We start from the raw sequence: 21,549 nt of genomic DNA on the forward strand, positions 1-21,549 counted from the left end.
GGCTGGAAAGATGCCACGTGAAAAATGTCCAAGGGACAGGGACAAGACAAACTGAAGGATGAGTGCAAATAAACCAATATTTGAAGGGCTGATAAGTGAAAGGATGATTTCATTGATTGTGGAGAGAACTCAGACCAGTGAGTAGAAGTTACTTGAGGATACAATTCCAAGAATTCTCTGGAAATGCAGCAGTCTACCAGTGGAACAGGCTGTCCAGTGAAGGAGAACCTGAGTCCCAGTGCTTGTCATTCAGGGGCAGAGGTGGGTAGGCTAGCATGCACATCCCTCAGGTCCTTCACAGCTCTGAAAGTTCATCTCAGGAGAGGCCTATGCTCCAACAGAAGGCCCATGCTCCAACAGAAGAAGTCTTGAATTAGCAGGTCATTTATATATACCAGTTCCTTCAGCGTGTTGTAAATCTTGGGGGCACCACAACAGGATAGACGAGAAAGACATCTTATTTACCTTAATACTGGCTATAGTTCCTACTGTACATGAAAGGCCCAGTTTATGTATTTAACAAATACATATTACTTACCTACTCTAAGGAGGGTACCTAAAGTGCCAAACCAACCTCTTTCTCATGTTAAATGTTTCATTCCAACAATATAGTGTAGAAAGGAAGCTATCATCACCATTTAAAAACAGACTTTGAAGTTAAAAAAAGGAACAAAAAGTTTCGTTTTTGAGCATATTATTTAATACCATGACCTTCAGTTTCCTTACATGTAAAATAGGAATGATAGTGCTGTGTACCTCTGAGGACTGTTCATTCATTCATTCATTCAACAAATACCTGAACACCTATTATGGACCAGGCCTGGTTTGACTTGCTGGGAACTTACATCATTGGGCTAAAAAAGACATACACACTCATGGAGCTTATATTCTAGTTGGGGGGGGGGGTGGGGGGGAACATGGTAATAAACACAGTAAATAAGTTTTTGGAGTATGTTAGTGTGAACATACTGTATAAAAGTACTATGAGAAAAGAAAGCAGTAAGAGGGATAGGGAGGAAAAGGCAGTCTCTGTGAAATGATTAAGTAAGCTAATACAGTAAAACTTATTGCACGATAGGTTCAGTAGAAAGTCTTCAATCAGTGTCGGCTATTATTACTATGGAGACTTCTGAGCTCACATGGCCTACACTTTAATGCATCATCCACTCCCGATTTATTGAATAGGTGACATGTGTTCAAAATCAAAACCAAAAGGAAGTGGATCCTGACACTGTTTTGAAGTGTCATTTTCAATGAAAATGTCATGAGTTTAGGGTTCTGGCATTACCTCATTTATGCAAGGTTGCTGATAAGATTCTAGGAAATACATATATGCAGGAATTCTGGCTTGAACAGAATTTCATCAGCTAAGTGACCTAGCTTTTCTAAGCTTTAGTTTTTCCTTGATATTTGACCAGAGCTATTGTAACATTTAGTAATCACATATGTAAAATGCTGGGCACACAGCAGGTACAGTGAGCTTACATTATTATCATTGTCCAAACTCATCTGAATTTTTGGATCTTCCCTGTGTACAGAATGAAAAAACAAAGCTGTATTCCTCAGGAGGGAACATTCCACAATCACGTGTTACTAGGAGTTGGCCTAAGGTCACTTGCCATGAGAACAAACCAGGAAAACATAAGGAAGCGTTCAACTGATTGAATGCTCCGTCCAGTTCTCAGCCTTGCTAACTCCTTGGCTGCAGTCTTCAGAATTCCAGAAGATGCAAACAAAACACACACTGATTCACTCAAAACAGTTCTTCATACAAATCTGAGGGTTTAGCCAAAAAAACAGTCCAAAAGGATTTATGAAGTGTGCTTCCCTCCAGAGCCTGCAAGTCAAGGAGATCACAAGCTCCCTTTAATCAGCCCTATTTTCCCGGAGACCTCTGTAGCATCATCCCTCTGCTTCTTACCACTCTGATTGAGAGTTTTGGAAAATGAGAATTTAATTTGCTCCATGTTGAACTTTTTCTCATGGGGACCGCTTTACAAGGAAGGAGAGCTTTCTGCTTTTCCCTATCAGTCCCATTTTCTGCAAGTTCTGAAGTAAATGAAAACTTTGAAGTGTTTATTGGTGTTAGCACCTTTTCCACTATGTCCCCAAGACAAGAGGGCTATTTCTAGAATTGGAAGTCCTCCACTCACTCCTAGAAAGCACAGTAACCCCCTCTCTGCTGTTGGGAGACTTGCATCCAGCAATATAATCTGCCCCTTCCAGGGGTAGCTGTGACCACCTGGCACTTGGAGAGGAAGTGGGCTTCGGTGGGTCTGAGTCAGTGCTTCTTGCACAATCTGTGGTGAAGGACCAGCTTGTTCCTATTTCCAATCCATCGTGGACTGATACTTTATAAAATACAATAAAAATTAATTGCTAGGAAAAAATTTAAAGACATAAAATGCAAGCCACTGTTTTATTACCAGATTCAACAGTCATAAAATTACTCTGTCAAACTGCAAAAATTTTAAATGTTTATTCACAACTTCTGTATTTTATCCAGCTGTAGATTGCAGCACTGATCTGTCACTGGTGAGCCATGAACACTTTACTTGAAATGGAACACAAAGCCAACCTATCCCTTTCCCTGTAAGATGATATATTTAAGTGCTGGGGTTGGCACATGGGAATCACGCACTAAATACTACCTATTGCTGTCCTCCCCAGGCTGGTGAGAAGAGGGGAAACATCCAGGAGACTGACATGGATGTCTGAGTTCCTACTCTGTTGCTATGACCTTGGACAAGTGTCTTCACTGTGCTGAGTGTTAGTTCCAAAATGTAAAATACATGAGATGATCTAGAACCGAACATCTAAATCAGTGACTTATGAATTTAACTGAAACCCAGAATGAAAAAAAAATTCATTATGTCCCAGTACACAAACCCACCAACATACACTCAAGCAGGCAACTGCAAAGTTTCATGAAGTAATATTATCCTTATCACATGCTATGCATTCTGATTTCTCTATTTTTTTAATGCTGGTCAAGGGGCACATGGCTGGCTCACTCAGTACACCATGAGACTCTTGATTTCAGGGTTGAGTTCGAGTCCCATGTTGGGCGTAGAACTTTTTTAAAAAAATATATATATATACATACATATATATACACATATTTAAAAATAAAAAATAAAAAAATGCTGGTCAAGACATATTTGACTTCAAATCCACTACTTGAAAAACGCTACGGCAAATGATCTCTAGGGTTTCTACCTTTGATGATGGGATTAATGAGTAAATAGGTTCCTCTCAGTCATTTACAACTTGATTTCCGGGTAAGACTGACACTACCTAGAAGTTTTTGTTTAAGCCAACTGATTCTACATTAGGATAGTCTTTAAAAATTTTTTTTATTCAAGGGTAATTAACATAGTGTTATAGTAATTTCAGATGTACAACATAACGATTCAACAATTCCATACATTTCTTAGTGTTCATCAAGATATATGTACCCTTAATCCCCTTTATCTATTCCACCCAACCCCCACCTGCCTACACTGGGATACTAAGTGAATCCATTGGTCATAAAGAATAATGGTCAAGAACCATTCCGTTCTCAATGGCTCAGTCGGTTAACCGTCTGATTTTAGCTCAGGTCATGATTTCTTTTTTTTTTTTTTTTTTTTTTAATGTTTATTTATTTTTGAGACAGAGCATGAATGGGGGAGGGTCAGAGAGAGAGGGAGACACAGAATCCAAAGCAGGCTCCAGGCTCTGAGCTGTCAGCACAGACCCCAAGGCCGGGCTCAAACTCACAGACCTTGAGATCATGACCTGAGCCGAAGTCGGACGCTTAACCGACTGAGCCACCCAGGTGCCCCGCTCAGGTCATGATTTCATGGTTCGCGAGTTCGAGCCCCGCTTAGGGCTCTGTGCTGGCAGCTCAGAGCCTGGAGCCTGCTTTGGATTCTGTGTCTCCCTCTCTCTCTGCCCCACCTCCGCTCACACTTTGTCTCTCTCAAAAATAAACAAACATTATAAAAAATTTTTTAAAAATGGTCAAAGATGTGGGTGTCTTTGGCTCATACCTCTGGATGACAACCTAGAGGCATCACTGGATAACTCCTACCTGCCCTCATACAAGCTTCCTTCAGGTAAATGTACTGGGAGACAATTATGGGTAAATTTCCTTATTGGATTTTGTGGTCTGGCTAAAAGGCCACCTTCTTTCTGGAGAAGGGAGAAGGGACAACATTGGGAGTTAATAGGCTGCTGGAAGTGTTAGGACTGAACTGGTATTTCCCTTCTTTCGCATGTTAGAAGCAGCAGGTGAGAAACTTAGTAGGAAAAGAAAACTGACATGCAGCTTTCTATGTGGAAGGATATTTTGTAGTCCTTTTATTCTTTTAATGAATAATTTTAACTTGTGAATTTCAACTTTGTCGAAGAATAAAAGATGAAGTTATCTCTAGTAACTTCTACTTTGTGCTCTGTAGGACCTCCCCTTTCCTCTTGAGTAGTAAGAACATCTCTAATTGACCTCCCAGTCTGAGTTGCTAAGTGTTTCACTTGGTAACTTTAATCTCCTATTCAATACGAGGCTCTGTGCCTCTCTCCAGCAGAGGCAAGTCTTGCAGCTCTAGGGGCATGGGATGCTGGAGGAATGATCTCTCACCTGCATCCCTCACCTTCTCCCTGAACTTATTCTTATGGTTGGTTCCTTTCATGACTATCCGCAGCAAATTTGAGAGCTGGTTGTGCAGAAATGACATCTTTTCAAAAAGCTCCACGTGGATGCTGGTTTGCCTCTTCATCAAGTTCAAAAAGGGATTCCCAGGTGAACCCCCCACCTGGCAGGGGTTAGTTTTTCTGACTGGTCAGATGCCCGCACTTTGGGATACTATCCATGTCCTGGCTTGCTCTTGGGGGGGGGGGGCGCATCTGTTGACTCTGCTGAGAGGCACTACCAGGGTTCTTCTCAGGAGTTGTGGGGAGTGCTCTCCTGTTGGGTACCACCCAAAAGGCCAAAGTCCCAAGACATTTTCTGTGGATTCACTTGAGACCATGGTGTCCAAGAAACCTCACATCCACATCCTACCAAATTTGTCCTCTTTCCACTCTCTCTATTCCTTCTCTTAGCTTCACAGAGTCTCAGCATGAGGACCTCTTTCCGGAATAACTGCTCACCAATTTTCAGACAAAAGATGATCTTCTGAAAGGTTACCCCGAAAGTTGACATCTCCCCCTCCTCCAGCCCACTTTACGTGGGTCTGAGAGCTAAAGGCCATTCAAGAATTGGTTCTGCTCAAATACACCTTTTGAAAACACTCTGCAGGAAAATGCTGGCCACAGAGCTGCAGTTGTGACCTTAGAGACGTGGGGATTTTTTTTTTTTTTTTTGGTAAGCCTGAATTTTATGTATTTTTTATATTTTAGCACAGTTATACAATGTTCTATTAGTTGGAAAACTGGTTGGCTACAAGTAAAAGAATGAAACCGGACCACTTTCTAACACCATAAAATCAAAATGGATTAAAGACCTAAATGTCAAAAATGGGGATTTTAAACACCTTGTTTTTAGCTGTGAGCTCTTCTCACCTCTTCTTAGAAAACAGGAAAGACTCCACTCAGCATCTCACACTACCTTAGGTTTCTACAGCAAGCCACATTGCAGGACCTGTGCCAGGCACTGTGGACACAGCAACGGGCACACACATGGCCCTTGCCCTCAAGGAACTCAATCTAAGGAGACATTACACACACACGCACGCGCGTGCGCGCGCAGAATTGGGACAAGTGCTCTGGAGGAAAAACAGAGTGCCAGCCAGGAGACTGGACTTAGTTGGGGTATCAGGAAAGGGGTCTCTGAGGAATGGATATTCAACCAGAGGCTAAGAAACAACCAGGTGGTGTGAAAAGCAAGGGTAGCCCAGGCAGAAAATGCTTCTGAAGCCAGAAAGAGACTTCATTCCCCAAAGGATGGTCCAGTCAACTGGGTGCAAAAGATGAAATCAGAGAGGTAGATGAGAGCCAAACTGTCCAGGACCTCCAGGTATGTTAAGGACAGTAGTCTTAGTCCCAAGAGAAAAGAAAGCCATCAGTGGGCTTTATTTGCTCCCATGATCAAATTTTCATTTTAAAAAGGTAATTACAGCTGCACAGCTTGAAAGGGCATCAGAAGGCAAGAACGGAGCGGGGAAGGGAGCAGGTATAGTGGCATGCAAGTTTTAAAGCATTTCTAGTTATGCTGGGTCTAACCCCTTTTCAAAGCCTTACCTAATCAACATTCAAGAGCAAGGTTGTATTAACTTACATTAACTTAATTTCCTACACTTTTCCTGTTCTGGGATCATACCCTCCCTCTTACCACTTGCTAGCTGTGTGGCTTAGGGACCGCCTATGAGCCTCCTCAGGTTCTTCAATTATGAATTAAGGAGCACTCTTCTACTCTGAAGATTTGCATTAGGGTGAAATGAGAGCCTGGGTACATGGACGCTCCACAAACACAGACTCATCTCAAGCAAATAATCCTGTCAATTAAAAAAAGGAAAAAAGGAAAGCCTCTTCTACTGGATCTAATTAAACAAAATTCTACATACATAAATTATGCAAGATATTACCCAAAATGCATTTACTAGAGCGGCAAATTTTATGGTATTAGAATAGTAATATTGTAAGTCAGAATTTTTTTTCTTTTACAGATAGCAGTGATACTAAAATGGTGAAGAAAGATTTATGTCTAGACATTATACTGGCAGACATTTTAATTAAAACTCCTTGATACCCTCCCCATAAGAAAAAGGCCATCTATATTCCCAATGACACAGTTTCCCAGAAATCTAGTCTTTATTAATATAACTTTGAGAATTGGCACCTCCCCAGAGGATCTAAACCTCCAGAGTAAAAACTATGCTATCTACAAAGGGGAGAGCAAATGTACCACTGTCTGATGCCCGTGGCAGACATCAGAAGATGTGGATAGGTGGGTACAGCACTCCTTTCTATGGAGCCCAGACACAGCCTCAGAAGTCCCAGCCAAGGGCTCTAGGCAGCTACCCCCACTAACCCAAAGATATTCCCGGTCCGAATGTACTCATTTTCAAAGTAGGGGGAAAAATCAAGCAATGAGAGTCTAAGTAACATACCTGGAATTTCATTTACAAAAAGCAGAAAAACAAATTCCCCACTAAATTGAACCATTCTCTACATCTTTCACATTTTTTTAAACATCACTATCCATCTCCTCATAAGCTCATGGAAAGTACAAGCGCAGTAATAGTCCAAACGCATAAAGATATAATCTGCTTTACTCCAGTTCTATAATGTGAGCTGTTTTAACATAAATTACATCAGAGGCATATATTACAAAACAAAACCCTTTCAAACAATTTTAAAGAACTCCAGGTGAGAATGTTCTGGGTACATTCTCTGCCAATGGGGATCTTCATAATCACTATGTTTTGGATATGGAAAAAAAAAAAAAGTGGGTTGTTTTTATTGTTGTTGTTGTTGTTGAGTCCCTTAGTCTTGTTCATGCTTAATCCAATTTTGTGTGGTGAAAGATTAACTGAACAGGCAATGGTGAGAATGAACTATACGACAAGGATAGATTATGTAAATATGAATGCAGGTTTTTAAAAAGTTTTACTTACTTATTTTGAGACAGAGGGAGAGAGCATGCGCATGGGAGAGGCAAAGAGAGAGAGAGGGAGAGAATCCCAAGCAGGCTCTGTCATCAGCACAGAGCCCAATGTGGGGCTCAAACCCATGAACCCGCAAGATCATGACCTGAGTTGAGATCAGGAGTCAAATGCTTAGCTGACTGAGCAACCCAAACACCCCTGAATGCAGAGTTGTTTTTTTTTAATGTTTGTTTATTTCTAAGAGAGAGACAGAGCGTGAGCAGGGGAGGGGCAGAGAGAGAGAGAGAGAGAGAGGGAGACATAGAATCCGAAGCAGGCTCCAGGCTCTGAGCTGTCAGCACAGAGCCCGATTCGGGGCTTAAACTCACCAACCATGAGATCATGTCCTGAGCTGAAGTTGGACGCTTAACCAACTGAGGGGCTCAGGTGCCCCAGAATGCAGTTTTAAGGAAGCAATTTTTAGGGGGAAAATTTCTCTACAAGCACAGAAACACAGAAACAGAAACCTTGCTGTCTCAAAAAGCAATTGATCTGGAAAAAATTAATGTTTAATAATGACACAAACTCCTGGCACTCATTAATTGGCTGGTTATTCAGAGAAGCTAACAGTGTACTAGGCATAGGAAAATATTTGAAACTGGTGTGGCAGGGTCAAGAGCTCAACCCCCGCTCCAACTTTGTGTGGTATGACCACTGCAGAATACTGCACGGGATCTGCATTTCCATGCAGCTCATGGCAATTCCTACAACTACTATCTCATTTCCAAAGCATGACCCCAACTAAGAGCTTTGTGATGAAGCAGATTTTTTACCCATGGCTAATAAAGCATGATCCCTAAGAGAAGATTGTTGCTGCCTATTTCTAGTCTCTACGCTTTTACTTATTTTCAAATTTACACATGTAGTAACAAACAGAACTCTTTCATGATCTATAGCAAGCTACAGAACACTCCTTTTAATGAGGCTGGTAATATTTGAGCCACAAGTCCAATTAGGAATCTTAAAACATTGATTTACTTAGGGATACTATAGCTGTTCTTTTCAGACCTTGAATTTCTAAATTTTGAGACTATGCCACACTTGAATGTTCCTTTAGTCATCAAAGTGGTCACATGTGTACACATAGCTAGGTGTATGTGTGTATATAATTCTTGACACATGTAATGTTACATATACACATTACACCTATGTAATACGTGAAATATGTGTGTGCATATATACATATAAAGTATATGTATACATAAAGTATATATGATGTCATCTTACCACAGCTCCAAAGAGGTGGGCAAATGAGAACACTGGAGAATGGAAAGATCTGGTGAGTCACCCTGATTTCACCAGTAAATCCAGCAAGAGATGTCCCATCACCTCACTGCCTGTTGAGGCCCCTTTCCCATTTTGATTTAGTATTCATTGTTATGCTTCATTTCCTTTGTATTTTACAAAATTTTGGAACTATGCTAAATTATGTCAGAAACCCTGGAAATATGTCTAACAGTCTACAGGTCAGAGAAGTTTAAATGCAAAAGACATGAAAATTACATTTTAACTGCTTATTTGAAACTGTTCACACTGAAGACTAAGGAAGTGATCAACTCACTATTATTGACCGCAACAGTGTTTTTACCCTGAAATGCCTCCCATTTTGGTGATAGAACAGACATAAAATTTACTTTAACCCTCTGGAAGTGTGCAGTTCTGTGGCATGAAATACATTCACACTGTTGTGCAGCCATCACCATCCATCCCCACAATTTTTTCATCTTCCTTAATTAACTCTGTACCCATTAAACATGAATTCCTCCCCCCCCCCCCAGGCCTGGGCAACAATTTTCCACTTTCTGGCATTAGGAACTTGACTACTATAGGAGACTCATCTCAAAGGAATCATACAATAGTTATTCTTTTGTGTCTAGCTCATTTCACTTAGCTATCATCAGGGTCCACCCACTTTTGTAGTATGTGTCTGAATTTTCACTATTTTTAAGGCTGAATAATATTCCATGGTACATATACACCCCTCTCTTTTTCCATTCATCCATCACTGCTTCTACTTTTGAGCTATTGTGAGTAAATGCTGCTGTGAACTTGGGTGTACAAACAGCTGTTTGAACCCCATCATTGGGGTATATAACCAGAAATGGATTGGAACTGCTCGATCATAGGGTATTTCTATGTTTAATTCCATTCTTACATACCTAAATGAGGAACGCAACAAATACACCAATCGAACACATTGTGTGGATTTTAATCAAGGCAGTGGAAAAACCCCATCAGATTTTCTTACATCACACCTCACTTAACCTGTTGGAACACCTTACATCTATGAACTGACTTGAAGACGCCAAAGGCCTCCAGGCCTAGGCAAGCCTTCCAGAGCTCTTGCCACAGACCAAGCCTGAGGCTTTCCTGTTGACAGGAAACAGGACCCAGTACAGCTCCGTCTGTAGAAGTGCCGAGGTCAGTCCAAACTACACCCAAAACTCAGCTCTGCAGCATCCCACAGGCACGGGTGTGGATCCTGGCATCAGAGCCCGGTAAGTATAAAACCTGAATTTTTATAAAACTAGTAACGGGAAAACAGGAAGATCAAAGAAGGTGGTGAAATCCCCACCAAGGCCAATGATTGCACAACACGTCGCTCCCTGAGGCACTTTTTTCCACCTGCTATAACACTAAAAATTAGGAATGTTTCAAGTTATTTGAGAATTCACCAATCCCAAAACTTTCCTTTATTAAAAGTTCTTCCAAGGTTTGTCAGAAATTCCCTGTTTAAGGAAGCAGGAAACTCCAAGGAATTTTAGGACTGATAGTGTAATACATGTTTGGGCAGAGCCATCATTCCCTATAATTCATCAAAAACATAGTCTAACATGCAGTTTATAGAAAAATTCTGAATGTATAATGACATGTGGAGGTGCTGGGCCATAATGTGGTCAATGCTGTGGAGAAAACAATTCAGGGCCAAGCAGGTAGAGTACAAGGGGTTACCCTAGGAATGGTCAGTCCCCTTTTGGGAGGGAAGAGGGGTTAAAGAGAACTGTGTGAACCAGCAAAGGAATGCAATGACCAGGAACATCTGAGGACCATGCAGTGAAGGGTGAAACTGAACCTCTCTGGATGGGGACGCAAGGCTTTGCCTCTGTACTCGCACTCCAGTTCCCCCCCTTTTTTTTTTCGGTTCCCCTTTTTAAGGACTTGAAATATATTTGGCCCAAGAGATTAACTGGGCTGTGCTGATCAGCGGGTAAGGTCTCCATATACTAAAAGGTGACACACAGCTCTTCCGTCCTTCGCTCCTCTCGCCCTGTGGCACGCACACCCTGACCTCAGCAGGCTCAGTCATCTCTTTGCCCAAGAGTATGAGTGGGTCACTGCTTTGGGTTCCTCCACCAGTCAACTGTCCACAGGATGGTCAGATTCCCAGATACAGACATTAACCTCAGAAGAGGTTAAGAGGTCTCTGTCTAATGGACTGAACCTGAGCTGTATGAAATTACCTGAGCCCTGCAGCAGACTGTGATCTAACACATAATAAAGTCACACACTTTGACTCTTGTCTGCTGCTGATCCACGTGTACAGCTTCCGAAAGGGTCTTGAAGGATGTAGGAAACCCTGGGTTCTCTAAGATCCCCATCCCAAACAGCACTCTTCAGTGTAGGATGCAGGCTAAAGATGCATGCTCTGTTAAATGTCTTAGTGTTTTATGCAATCCTGATGCTGGGTTGGTATTCATAGCCTTATATCCCTGAAATCAGTTTGTTTTAGATGTCACTGCAGAGTCATCCTCAATTCTTGAAATAAAATTACATTTTCACGTAAAGGTGACAGCAACAATAACATAGACACTTAGCAAAGTTTTTGAATTAGAACTAAATTCTAAATTATTCCTGAAAGAAACAGAATGTGTCCCTACCCATTCCTTAAGCACAAAGATATAGTTTTATTCATGCAATAATATCAGTGTTGTTCAGGGGCAACAAGATTAAGCATCCGACTTCTTGATTACCATGTCAGGATTTGTGGGATCAAGCCGTCGATCGGGCTCTGCGCTGACAGCATGGAGCCTGCTTGGGATTCTCTCTCTTCCTCTCTCTCTCTGCCCCTCCCCTACTTGTGCTCTCAAACAAATAAACTTAAAAATATATATAACAATGTTGTTCAACATGTAGGGCTTTCCTCTCCCTGTTTTAAGTTGAATTTCATTATGAATACCCAATATTGCCAAGTATCTAGCTATTCTAATTAGATTACCTCTTATGTTTATAAAAATAGCAAATCAATTGCTCCTCACAATTCCAGTGCAGCTCTTCCTGCCCACGGGTCTGGTCTTTGTGCTTTAATAAAAATACCTTTTTGCAATGAAAAAAAAAAAAGGCAGGGTAGGGGGAGCACCTAGCTGGCTCAGTGGGTGGAGCAAGCGACCTGATCTCAGGGTTGTGAGTTCAAGCCTGATGCTAGGCGTAGAGATTACTTGAAATTAAAATCGCAAAAAAAAAAAAAAAAAAAGGCAAAAATTTCTCTGAATACCACTTCAGAAATACTAATTCACACTAAGCATTCATCTAGTAACAGCATCTTAAAAGTTCCAAAGGTCTTAATACATGTCCACTCAGTGCAACAGTCTTCATCCTGCCATGGAAGCAACTACCCAACTCTGACTTATCCCCACCATGTTACAAAACAAGGCAAAGACAGAGGGAATAACATACCCTATTTTCCAGGAGACGTACAATATAAGAATAGGGTAAGCAGGTTTCCAGGTCCCCCGCCACTGTTTTATGTGCCTGTTTCATCTTCTGTCTTGCTTCCTGGGCACGACGGGACTCCTTTGATGGAAGGCAAGATGGCTGCCATCCTTCAGTTATCACAGTACTGTACCTTTAGAATGGACAGCATCAGCACTGTGATAACTGAGCCAGGGCAGCCTGTCAGTCACGGTGTCGGCCAGCACCATCCTTTCTGGGTGGCTGCACGACTTCCTCCGAAGGCTCCCGTGAAGTGAAGAACTAAAAGATCCCCTTCTGGTTTGAGATGTGGGGAAGCAAACGAAAGAGTAGGGTCATGGCCCAGCAAGTGGTGAGACTGAAATAGTAAAAGGCCCAGTTGAATCATATTAGAATGAAAGATGAACACAAGATGAATGCATATTAATGATGAGCAACCATGTGATTAAGCTTTCAACTCTGACAATACATCAAATATGCAGTAAGCTTCCCAGCTGTTTCAGTGTTATCTCTTCCATGCATGGATTCGCCAACTCTATCTCCCTGACCTCAATCACCCATGTAATAAATACTTAGTGAGGAACTACTCTGTTCCAAGATCTCTTCTAGATGTTCAGCAAATGCTCCTTGTCCTCAAAGTGCTCACAAACATAGCCATAATACTTCTCATGTGTCTTACATTTAATAATTTCCTATGTGCATTCTCATTTGGTTTTCACAACAACTCACATGGGGCTATCCATGAATTATTCATTATCACAAAAGGTTTTAGAAATAGATTACATATCATTAGCCCATTTTACAGATAAAAAATAAAAACCTGAGCGGTTAGGTGATTTACCTGAGATCATGCCCTAAGTTATGATAAAACTTGGGCTCAAATCCATGTCCAATGATCAAGCCCAGGGTTTTTTTTTTTCTCTACTCCAACCCGGCCATTCAACTCATTAACTGGATACACAATTTACACAAAGGGATTTCTGAAAACATTTAATTTTGGCTTCAGAGTTTTATTTTTCTCAGTATCTCAGATCACGAAGCAGAAATTAGTGGGGATTTTATGCTTTAAGGAGAAATGCACGTTAGCAAAAAAGAAAAAAAATGACTTTGATTATTCTTACTCAGTTCCAAGGACGTACTCAAATTGATGACACTGATGACAATTATGTACTTTAGCACACCTGCAGGGTGTTTTCCACTACAGTTAACATCAATTCTACAGTTATGGCAGTGCAAGAACCACTGATAACCTCTGGAATACATTAAAAAAAAAAAAAATCAACATACACACAGATCACTTGCTTTGAAATTATCTGTACCTTTGAGCTGTACCATGAAGTCATTTGAGGGATGATTCTTACTTTTAATAAAAAGTACAGAAAGATTCTGAAAATTGGAATTCAGGCTTTAGATTGTCAGCTTATTAAAACTATGATTCACTCGGTTTTTTTCCATGTCAGTCATAAGATCTCAAGTTATTTCAATATGAGTGGAACTCGACAGATATTTGAAAAATAATTATGTTTTCGATTAGGCATTTTCTCAGTTTCAATGATTCATTATATGCAAATTAGATATTAGCACTGTACTTCAAATAAGACAGATGTTATGAGTCAATTCTTTAGATGAGAAGCAGAAAACAGGAGTACAGTGACTTTATGCACTATGAAACTGACCTTATCTTCAGAAAAGTAGCATCCAATGAAATAATCCACCTTCACACAAATTAAAACATTCTCTAAATATCTAAAACTCAAGGAGGTCACAATGCCTAGGTTTTAGCCAACTGATGTAATACAGAGTTGAAACACGAGAGGGCAACGAAGCTTAAAAAAAAAAGTTGGATCTCGTAACCTTAGGTTCCTGGAAATAGCTGCACATTTTCACCCAAATTATAAACATCTGTTACATGAACAAAGATATTGTGATTACTTGAGAATAAAATTTTAGATAGCTGATCTGTCAAAGAGGATAAAAAGATTACCACCTAACATTTCCTGGATACAAGTTCTGTCAGTCCGGAAAAGAGGAGTACTTACTCTGAGACACTGAAGGGTGGACAAGTTATGGGAACAAATAAGCAGCCTTGATATACTTAGTGGTGAATAGACTGTTCTACACAAGGTTCAGTATTAATGTAACTGAACATCTAAATGTGAAGTACGCCAAGATGAACTTAGTTCGTATTGTACTGCAAAGCTGAAATTCACTTTATTTAGCCATGACCAAAATCCACATAACTAAACATTTCTGGCACATTACATAAAAGATATTTTCTTATTTTTCTCTCACTTTATTTGTCTAAACTGGGATCAAAAAATAAAACACACACACACAAACAAAAAAAACAACACCTCACAGACCAAGTGATAAAAAGCAAATTGTCATTATACTGTGCGTGGTTACTTACACTAATGCTCTCAGAATAATTCTAAAGCAGTTTCAAGGAAGAAAAATATGGGTTATTGTATTTTATAAATACTGATAAATAAACTTCAGAGATGCAAAGTCTTATTTCTTCTTGGAAATTATTCTTTATAAATGTCCATTTTAAAAAATCAAATGTGAAACATTTCTTTCTCAAGAGATTTTTCTTACAAAAATGGAACTGTTTTAATATTAAAACAAGTGACTGCAGGTACTCATGCTACATACCAAACTATACTGCAAAGTAAGAGAAGAAACAAAATAGTGATGTTTCCTACCGAGATCAAATTGATTTTAAAGTTCTATGATAAAAATGATGCAAACTGAGAACAATTTCTTCATGATGCATGCACCAAATATTATCAATAAATTAAGTACTTGTGGCAAACTGGTATAGTAAAGAACTTGCTTTTAAATATTGCAGAGTACTGGGGCGGCTGGGAGGTTCAGTCAGTTAACCATCTGACTATTGGTTTCAGTCCCAGGTCACGATCTCACCGTTTGTGAGTTCAAGCCCTGAATCGGGTCTGCAGCTGGCAGTGCAGAGCCTGCATGGGATTCTCTCCCTCTTCTCTCTCGCTGCCCTTACCCCACTCAGACTCTCTCTCAAAATAAATAAACAAAATCAATCAATCAATCTTGGGGAGTATAAATGAACACACAAAGAACATGTCACATCTCTCTTACCTGTAGACCAAAAATGAAAATATGATTTTAAACCTTTAAATATCTGAGTAAATAACTGGAGGCACCATAAAATAAGCTGCTGACAATGCAAAGTATTTACAAAACACTTCAAACACAATAGTTTAAATAAGATTGTTTAATAAATCCACCAGGCTTTTACTAAAGTGTGACTTTTTTTCCAATTTGAAAACTGAAATCCAACTCAATGTTATAAAATGTGTATATCTGACCCAACTGTGATGTTATAAAAATTTACTGTCAACAAAAAATGCTCAAATATCAATTACTGCTTTGTTAGAAGTACAGGAATGTACACATGCATATCACTGCAAAGCTCTGCTATATCAACACTTTTTAAAAACTAACTTCTGCTAGAGATTGTTAGGAGACCTAGAGTGAGGGAATTACAGGTATTTTTTTTTTTTTTAAGGAGAAAAGAAACTGGCTAAAAAGGCAAAGAGAAGTCAAGGACCACTGCCCTGTGCAATGTCCACCCTGATTCTCACAGAGAAGCATTAACTGGGAGGCATTATAAAGGGAGTGTCATGTTTTACCCACTTCCAGCACTGACCTCCAAGTCCTCTCCTACCACATAACCCCAAGAGATCCATCTCAAGGAAAAGACCTATCAAAGAAGTATGTACACAATAACACAGAGAAAGAAAGAACATGCTTTCTTATTTATTTTAACGGGGATTTTAGTCCAAAAAAGCTACAGGAGACTAAAAATTTACAAATAAATGGATAATCCCATAAATTCTATCATTAGCCTTTTCCTCGTAACACACACACTCCACATACACACTTTTAGTCCAACTGTCTATTCCAATTATTTTGCTTTCTGATTTTGCTCTAGATTCCATTTTTTTCCCCAGAGTTTAGATTTTAGAGTCCGCTCACAAGTCCGTTTTATTCTGATCTCACCTCTGTATTAAATCTTTTTAAAATAACTATTCAAAATGATCTACCTAAGCTAACTATCTCTAAACACCATGTCCCTAATTAATCTATGACTTCCTCATTATTACAGCACTGCCATGTAAAAATGCCGGGTCTTAGATTTTGAAATTCCCTGAAGGGCCAGCTAACAGGGGCAATACCAAAGACTTTCACTGACCTCAACTTCTAGAACGCTGAGCCGTTCCAGAAACACAATTAAACTCCTCTTCTCTGCAGAGTCCACCATTCTCAGAGCTTTCAGTCCTGCATCTGTAAAATAAACACATTTCTACTTGTAACATATGCCACAGTGGTACTGCACTCATTATTAATATTAAACACTATTTCTTATACGGGCACACCTTGGAGGCATTACATGTCCAGTTCTAGACCACCGCACTAAAGTATCGCCAACAAAAGGAGTCAAAAGAATTTTCTGGTTTCCCAGTACACAAAAAGGTTATGTTTTTTTAAAAAAAAATTTGTAACGTTTATTTATTATTGAGAGACAGAGAGACACAGAGCATGAGCAGGGGAGGGGTAGAGAGAGGGGGAGACATAGAATCTGAAGTAGGCTCCAGGCTCTGAGCTGTCAGCACAGAGCCCAGCGCAGGACTTGAACTCACAAACCACGAGATCATGACCTGAGCCAAAGTTGGTCACTGAACCAACTGAGCCACCCAGGCACCCCCAGAAAGGTTATGTTTATGCTATGCAGTAGCCTATAAAGTGTATGATAGCATTATGTCTAAAGAAACCATGTACATACTTTAATTAGAAAGTACTTTGCCAAAAAAATGGGGCGCCTGTGTGGTTCAGTCAGTTAAGCGTCTGACTTTGGCTCAGGTCATGATCTCACGGCTTGTGGGTTCAAGCCCCATGTCAGGCTCTGTGCTGAGAACTCAGAGCCTGGAGCCTGCTTCAGATTCTGTGTCTCCCTCTCTCTGCCTCTCCCCGACTCATGCTCTGTCTCTCTCTTTCTCTCAAAAATTAAAAAAATAAATCACTTTGCCAAAAAATGACTATCGTCTGAGCTTTCTGCAAGTCATATTCACTAATCACCATAACAGATATAATAAGGAAAAACTGTGAGAATTACCAAAACGTGACATAAGAGACACAAAGTGAGCAAACGCTGTTGGAAAAACGGTGCCAACGGACTTGCCCAACACAAGATTGCCACAAACCTTCAATCTGTAAAAACCACAGTATCTTTGAAGCACCATAAAATAAGGCATGCCTGTACTGTAATTTAATTTGGCACGGCTTATAATTATTTCTTCCAATCAGCAGTATTGTTCCTAAGGTCAAAGATTGTTTTCTTCATGTCACTTCAAGACACTAATCACTCCTTTCCACAAAGTGCAAGCTCAACAGGTATTTGATTAACTGAACCTCATCACTTCCTAAGGATTCTCTAAATAGATTATCAACGAAAGTGTATGTTTAATTCCAGCTTCTATCTGTATGATCTTAAGCAAGGTACATGACTTTCTGTCATCTGTAAGAGGAGGGGATTGTTATTTAAATGGCTCCTAAATTCCTTCCAGTGCCATTAGCGAATCTCATTAGACAAAACCAACCACCAAAGACAGCACTATCTCCATCTAGGTCATCATTATACTTTTTTCGGACGTAAGGGGTCAGCAGTCTTGTGGGCCCAATTACCACCAGTGGAGCTAGGATGGGGGGATGAGGGGGTGGAGGAGAGAAAGTAAATGAAGGAGTAAGAGAAAACAAATGAGTGGTATCACTAAAATGCCACCAGGTGTCACAATTGTTACTGTGTCACTTACTGTTCTCTGATAGAGTTTGGTATGCACAGGCATCTTTTAAAACAGCACCTAGAGCCAGATGTGTGGTATCTAAATTTCACCATGACACTCCCACTAGCCTTTCTGGTCCCCTGCATGCTTGTATTGACCTTCCTGAGTAGGGCATGCCTCCCACATAGAAATCTGCAAAGCATTCACTATTAGGTCTTATGTACTAAAATAATTGACTATTGGGGTCCCCAAATTTCCACATGGAAAACAGCAAGGGGAAGTAGAGATTTCATTCAGTCATCTCTTCTGAAATTAATCCATGGACCAAAAGGAGCAATGTTATAAGCCAGTATTGTCCAGGAAAAGTAAAATGCAAACCATATTATGTATTTTTAAATATTTTAGTAACCATATTTTAAAAAAATTTTTAAACAGGTTAAATTAGCTTTAACAATGTATTTCTAAATGAAATATCCAAAACAGTATCATTTGAACATGTAATCAACGTAAAAATTATCCATGGCTATTTTACTTTCTTTGTAGGAAGTTTTTGAAAATGAGAATGTAATTTATACTTACGTCACATCTCAATTTAAACACTAAATTTTCAACAGAAGTACTTAATCTACACTTAGATTTCATGTTTTACAGTTTAAAAAGGTGATGCATATGCACAAGTTGTTTCCAAACATATTTAAGTTTTCCAATAACTGAATCAAGTATCAACTTTAAGAATTTACTGGAATTTGAAATTCAGTTCATTATCACAGCCAGACTGCAGGTGCTTGACAGGGATATGGAGCTAGTGGCTATTGTATTAATGCAGTTACAGGCAACCCTGTCTGTCGCCTCGATTTTTTAAAACATGAACCAGATTGGAAGACGTTACCTCTCCAACTAGCAAGTCCTTCTACGACACCCACCAAATGCTCAACTTAATGCCAAGTATTCTCTGCCCCACTACTCATCCTTAAATTGTCAATACTTCAGTGATGATCACTTATCAAGCAGCCCTTCCCAGAGACTGAACAATACTTTTCGCTCAGAGAGAAAGGCACATCTCAATTCAGGAAAAGAATGGAGACACTGACATTCAGAGATATGCAGTTCAGTTCCAAGGTAAAGGTGGAAAATCCTGACATGGTTACTTCTTTGTCAAGGATGTTTGTCCCCCGCAAAAGTTAGTCATTGTTTATGATGAACCTCTCATGACAGCTGTCACTGCACGCACCCTCACATCCTTCATCTTCCTCAAATGCTCCCTCCTAGCCTGCCTCCACAGTCTCCTTGATCTCTAGCAGACTTTTAGAGAACACTCTAGGAGCCCCACTTTAATTCATTCTTAAAAGTACTTGTTATTGTTGACACACCGAAACATATGAACAATTCAGTAAAAGAATCTCGAACCAGCCTATTAATCATTCATTGGTCTAGGTATCCAAATTATCTTGAGAAAAGTTTTAATACGCATGGTATGTATCCCCTCCACTCTTCCCCAAAGGAACCAATTACAAATACTACAGTTCCCTCCCTATGTCAAAGTTCAGTGTTGCTCCTGCAGCTGATTTAAAAGTTGATCTTCTAAAGGAGCTGGATTCCTAAGATAGTTCTATTTTGAGCCTTCTTCCTGTTCTGAAGCTAAAGTTGGAAGGGCTTAGGTGGTGATGTCATGAAAGAGAAACTGTTGACTTTTACAGAGGGTCTTCAGCAGCTCGGGGCTGCTCATATGATAGAACCTGGTGGCGGAGTGGGGGGGATGTTCATTTCTCATCTCTTTCCTTTCCCTTCCCTTCCTTGTGAGTCCCAATTATTATTTAGTCAGCAAGAAAACAAGTTCAAATAAGCGTGCAAACATATTTACATGTTTTACTCAAAAACGAAGACTGAGAAGGAAAATGCCTCATGCTGGGGAATAATGGTGACCACCTGCTTCTCCACTCTTCATCCCTACCTTCCCAAGGACCCACCACAGGACTACGGGCAGGAAGGGTAGGAGAGACAGCTGGTGAGAAGAATCAACGGATTATTATAAATCTAGGAGGATTGGAGAGGAAAATGCTGGTGGGGATATTCAAGACTGAAAGGAGACCCTTGGGTCCCTTCTCTGCCGCTGCTTTCTCCTCCCTTTTGGAATGGTTGGGTTTGGGACTGGGTGTGTCTTCTGCTTGGGAGGCGTGTTTGGCTCTGAAGAACCAAGAGGGGCCAGGGTGGGGCCCAGGGAAAGGGAGCCAGAGACAGGCTGCTTTAGGCCGGATTCTGGGCTAAGCTCTTAGGGAAAGAAAAAAAGGGGCTGTGAGGAGAGAGCAGACAATTCCATTACACTACCTGGTGGGGAACAAATAACAGCACTGACCGAAGGAGGTCATCTCTCTCCATCTAAAGCCAGCAGTTGGCTAGTGGGGTGCAGGTCCAGAGGGAAGAGAAAATCTCAACACATCTGTAAACCACAACTTGCCTGGGTAGGGAGACGGATGTGCCCAGTGCAATCAGCAGGTGAAAGAAGCACTTTCTGGTCAATCCTGGGATGGGGGCTTAGCTAGGAACTCTGGGGAACACGGGATTCTCTGGTTTTTCAGCTCACCTCTCCTCCAAAGCGAGAATAAGCACAGGTGTGGTCCTTCTCCAAAAAGGTGGCAGCTGGCATGCGGGTAGCTGAGTGAGGGAAAAGATTCCTTGGCCCGGGAAGGCAGGGAGAAGCCGTGGGTTCAGTTGCGGCCAGGAGCAGGCGATCTCCAAGTCCCTTCCCCCTTCTTGAAAACCGAACAGGACCGGCAGAAATTACAACAACGCACCCCCCCCCCAATAATGTTTCTAATAAAAGAAACACCCTCCCATGCCTACTTAAAAAACTGCACTCTCTGGTTGATGGAAATAAACAGGTGAACCCGGAGAGAAGCGGGAAAAGACTGGAGATGGGAGAAAGAACGTACCGAGAAATCGAGGCTTCCTCGCCCTCCCTGCACACCCCCTCCCCTCCAGCCCGGGAGAATCTGCGTGGCAGGTTGCAAGCTAAAAATGCCACACTGACAGACATCCCCCTCCCCGCCTCGCGTCCATTCTCCCTCCTACCCTAGGGTCCAGCGTCCCGGCCTCGTGGTAGCGTCCGGTCCCTGGACGCCGCGCGGGGCTCCCCCTCACCCCGGACCGCCGCCGCCGCGGGGACTCCGTTCTTCCTCTCTCCTCCCTCCCTCCTCCTCCGCCTCCTCCTCGCAGACTCCTCCCGCCGGATCCTTCATGTAAACAACATCCAGGCTCTATTTACAGTCGCCGCCGGACGGCGAGGAACCCACGCCAGCACCCTAGAAGAAGGCGGGGGTGGGGGAAAAGCGAGTGCGCAACATTTACACACGCACCCCGCCCCGCCCCTCCGCGCCGCTCCCCTCCGAGGGGCCGGAGCGGGGCGTCGGGGGCCA

At 41.2% G+C, this 21,549-nt stretch overlaps 1 protein-coding gene across 3 annotated transcripts in view; it reads right to left on the bottom strand.

Moving 5' to 3' along the window:
• JAK1 (Janus kinase 1) overlaps positions 1 to 21,346 on the bottom strand; it is a 241,822-nt gene extending 220,476 nt beyond the window's left edge. Inside the window, exons 1-3 of one of the 3 annotated variants that reach the window (XM_086717201.1) lie at positions 21,206 to 21,346; positions 20,718 to 20,788; positions 16,549 to 16,640 (exon numbers count right to left, since the gene is read on the bottom strand). The gene's annotated coding sequence lies outside the window, so the exon portion shown is untranslated. Of the gene's footprint in view, positions 1 to 16,548; positions 16,641 to 20,717; positions 20,887 to 21,205 lie in introns of all 3 variants that reach the window. The other 2 variants (XM_086717198.1, XM_086717200.1) reach the window with 2 other exon arrangements.
• Between the last annotated feature and the right edge of the window lie 203 nt (positions 21,347 to 21,549).

Source organism: Puma concolor, chromosome C1 (genome assembly GCF_028749965.1).
Source record: "Puma concolor isolate L17-30 chromosome C1, mPumCon1.1.hap2, whole genome shotgun sequence".
NCBI lineage: Eukaryota > Metazoa > Chordata > Mammalia > Carnivora > Felidae > Puma > Puma concolor.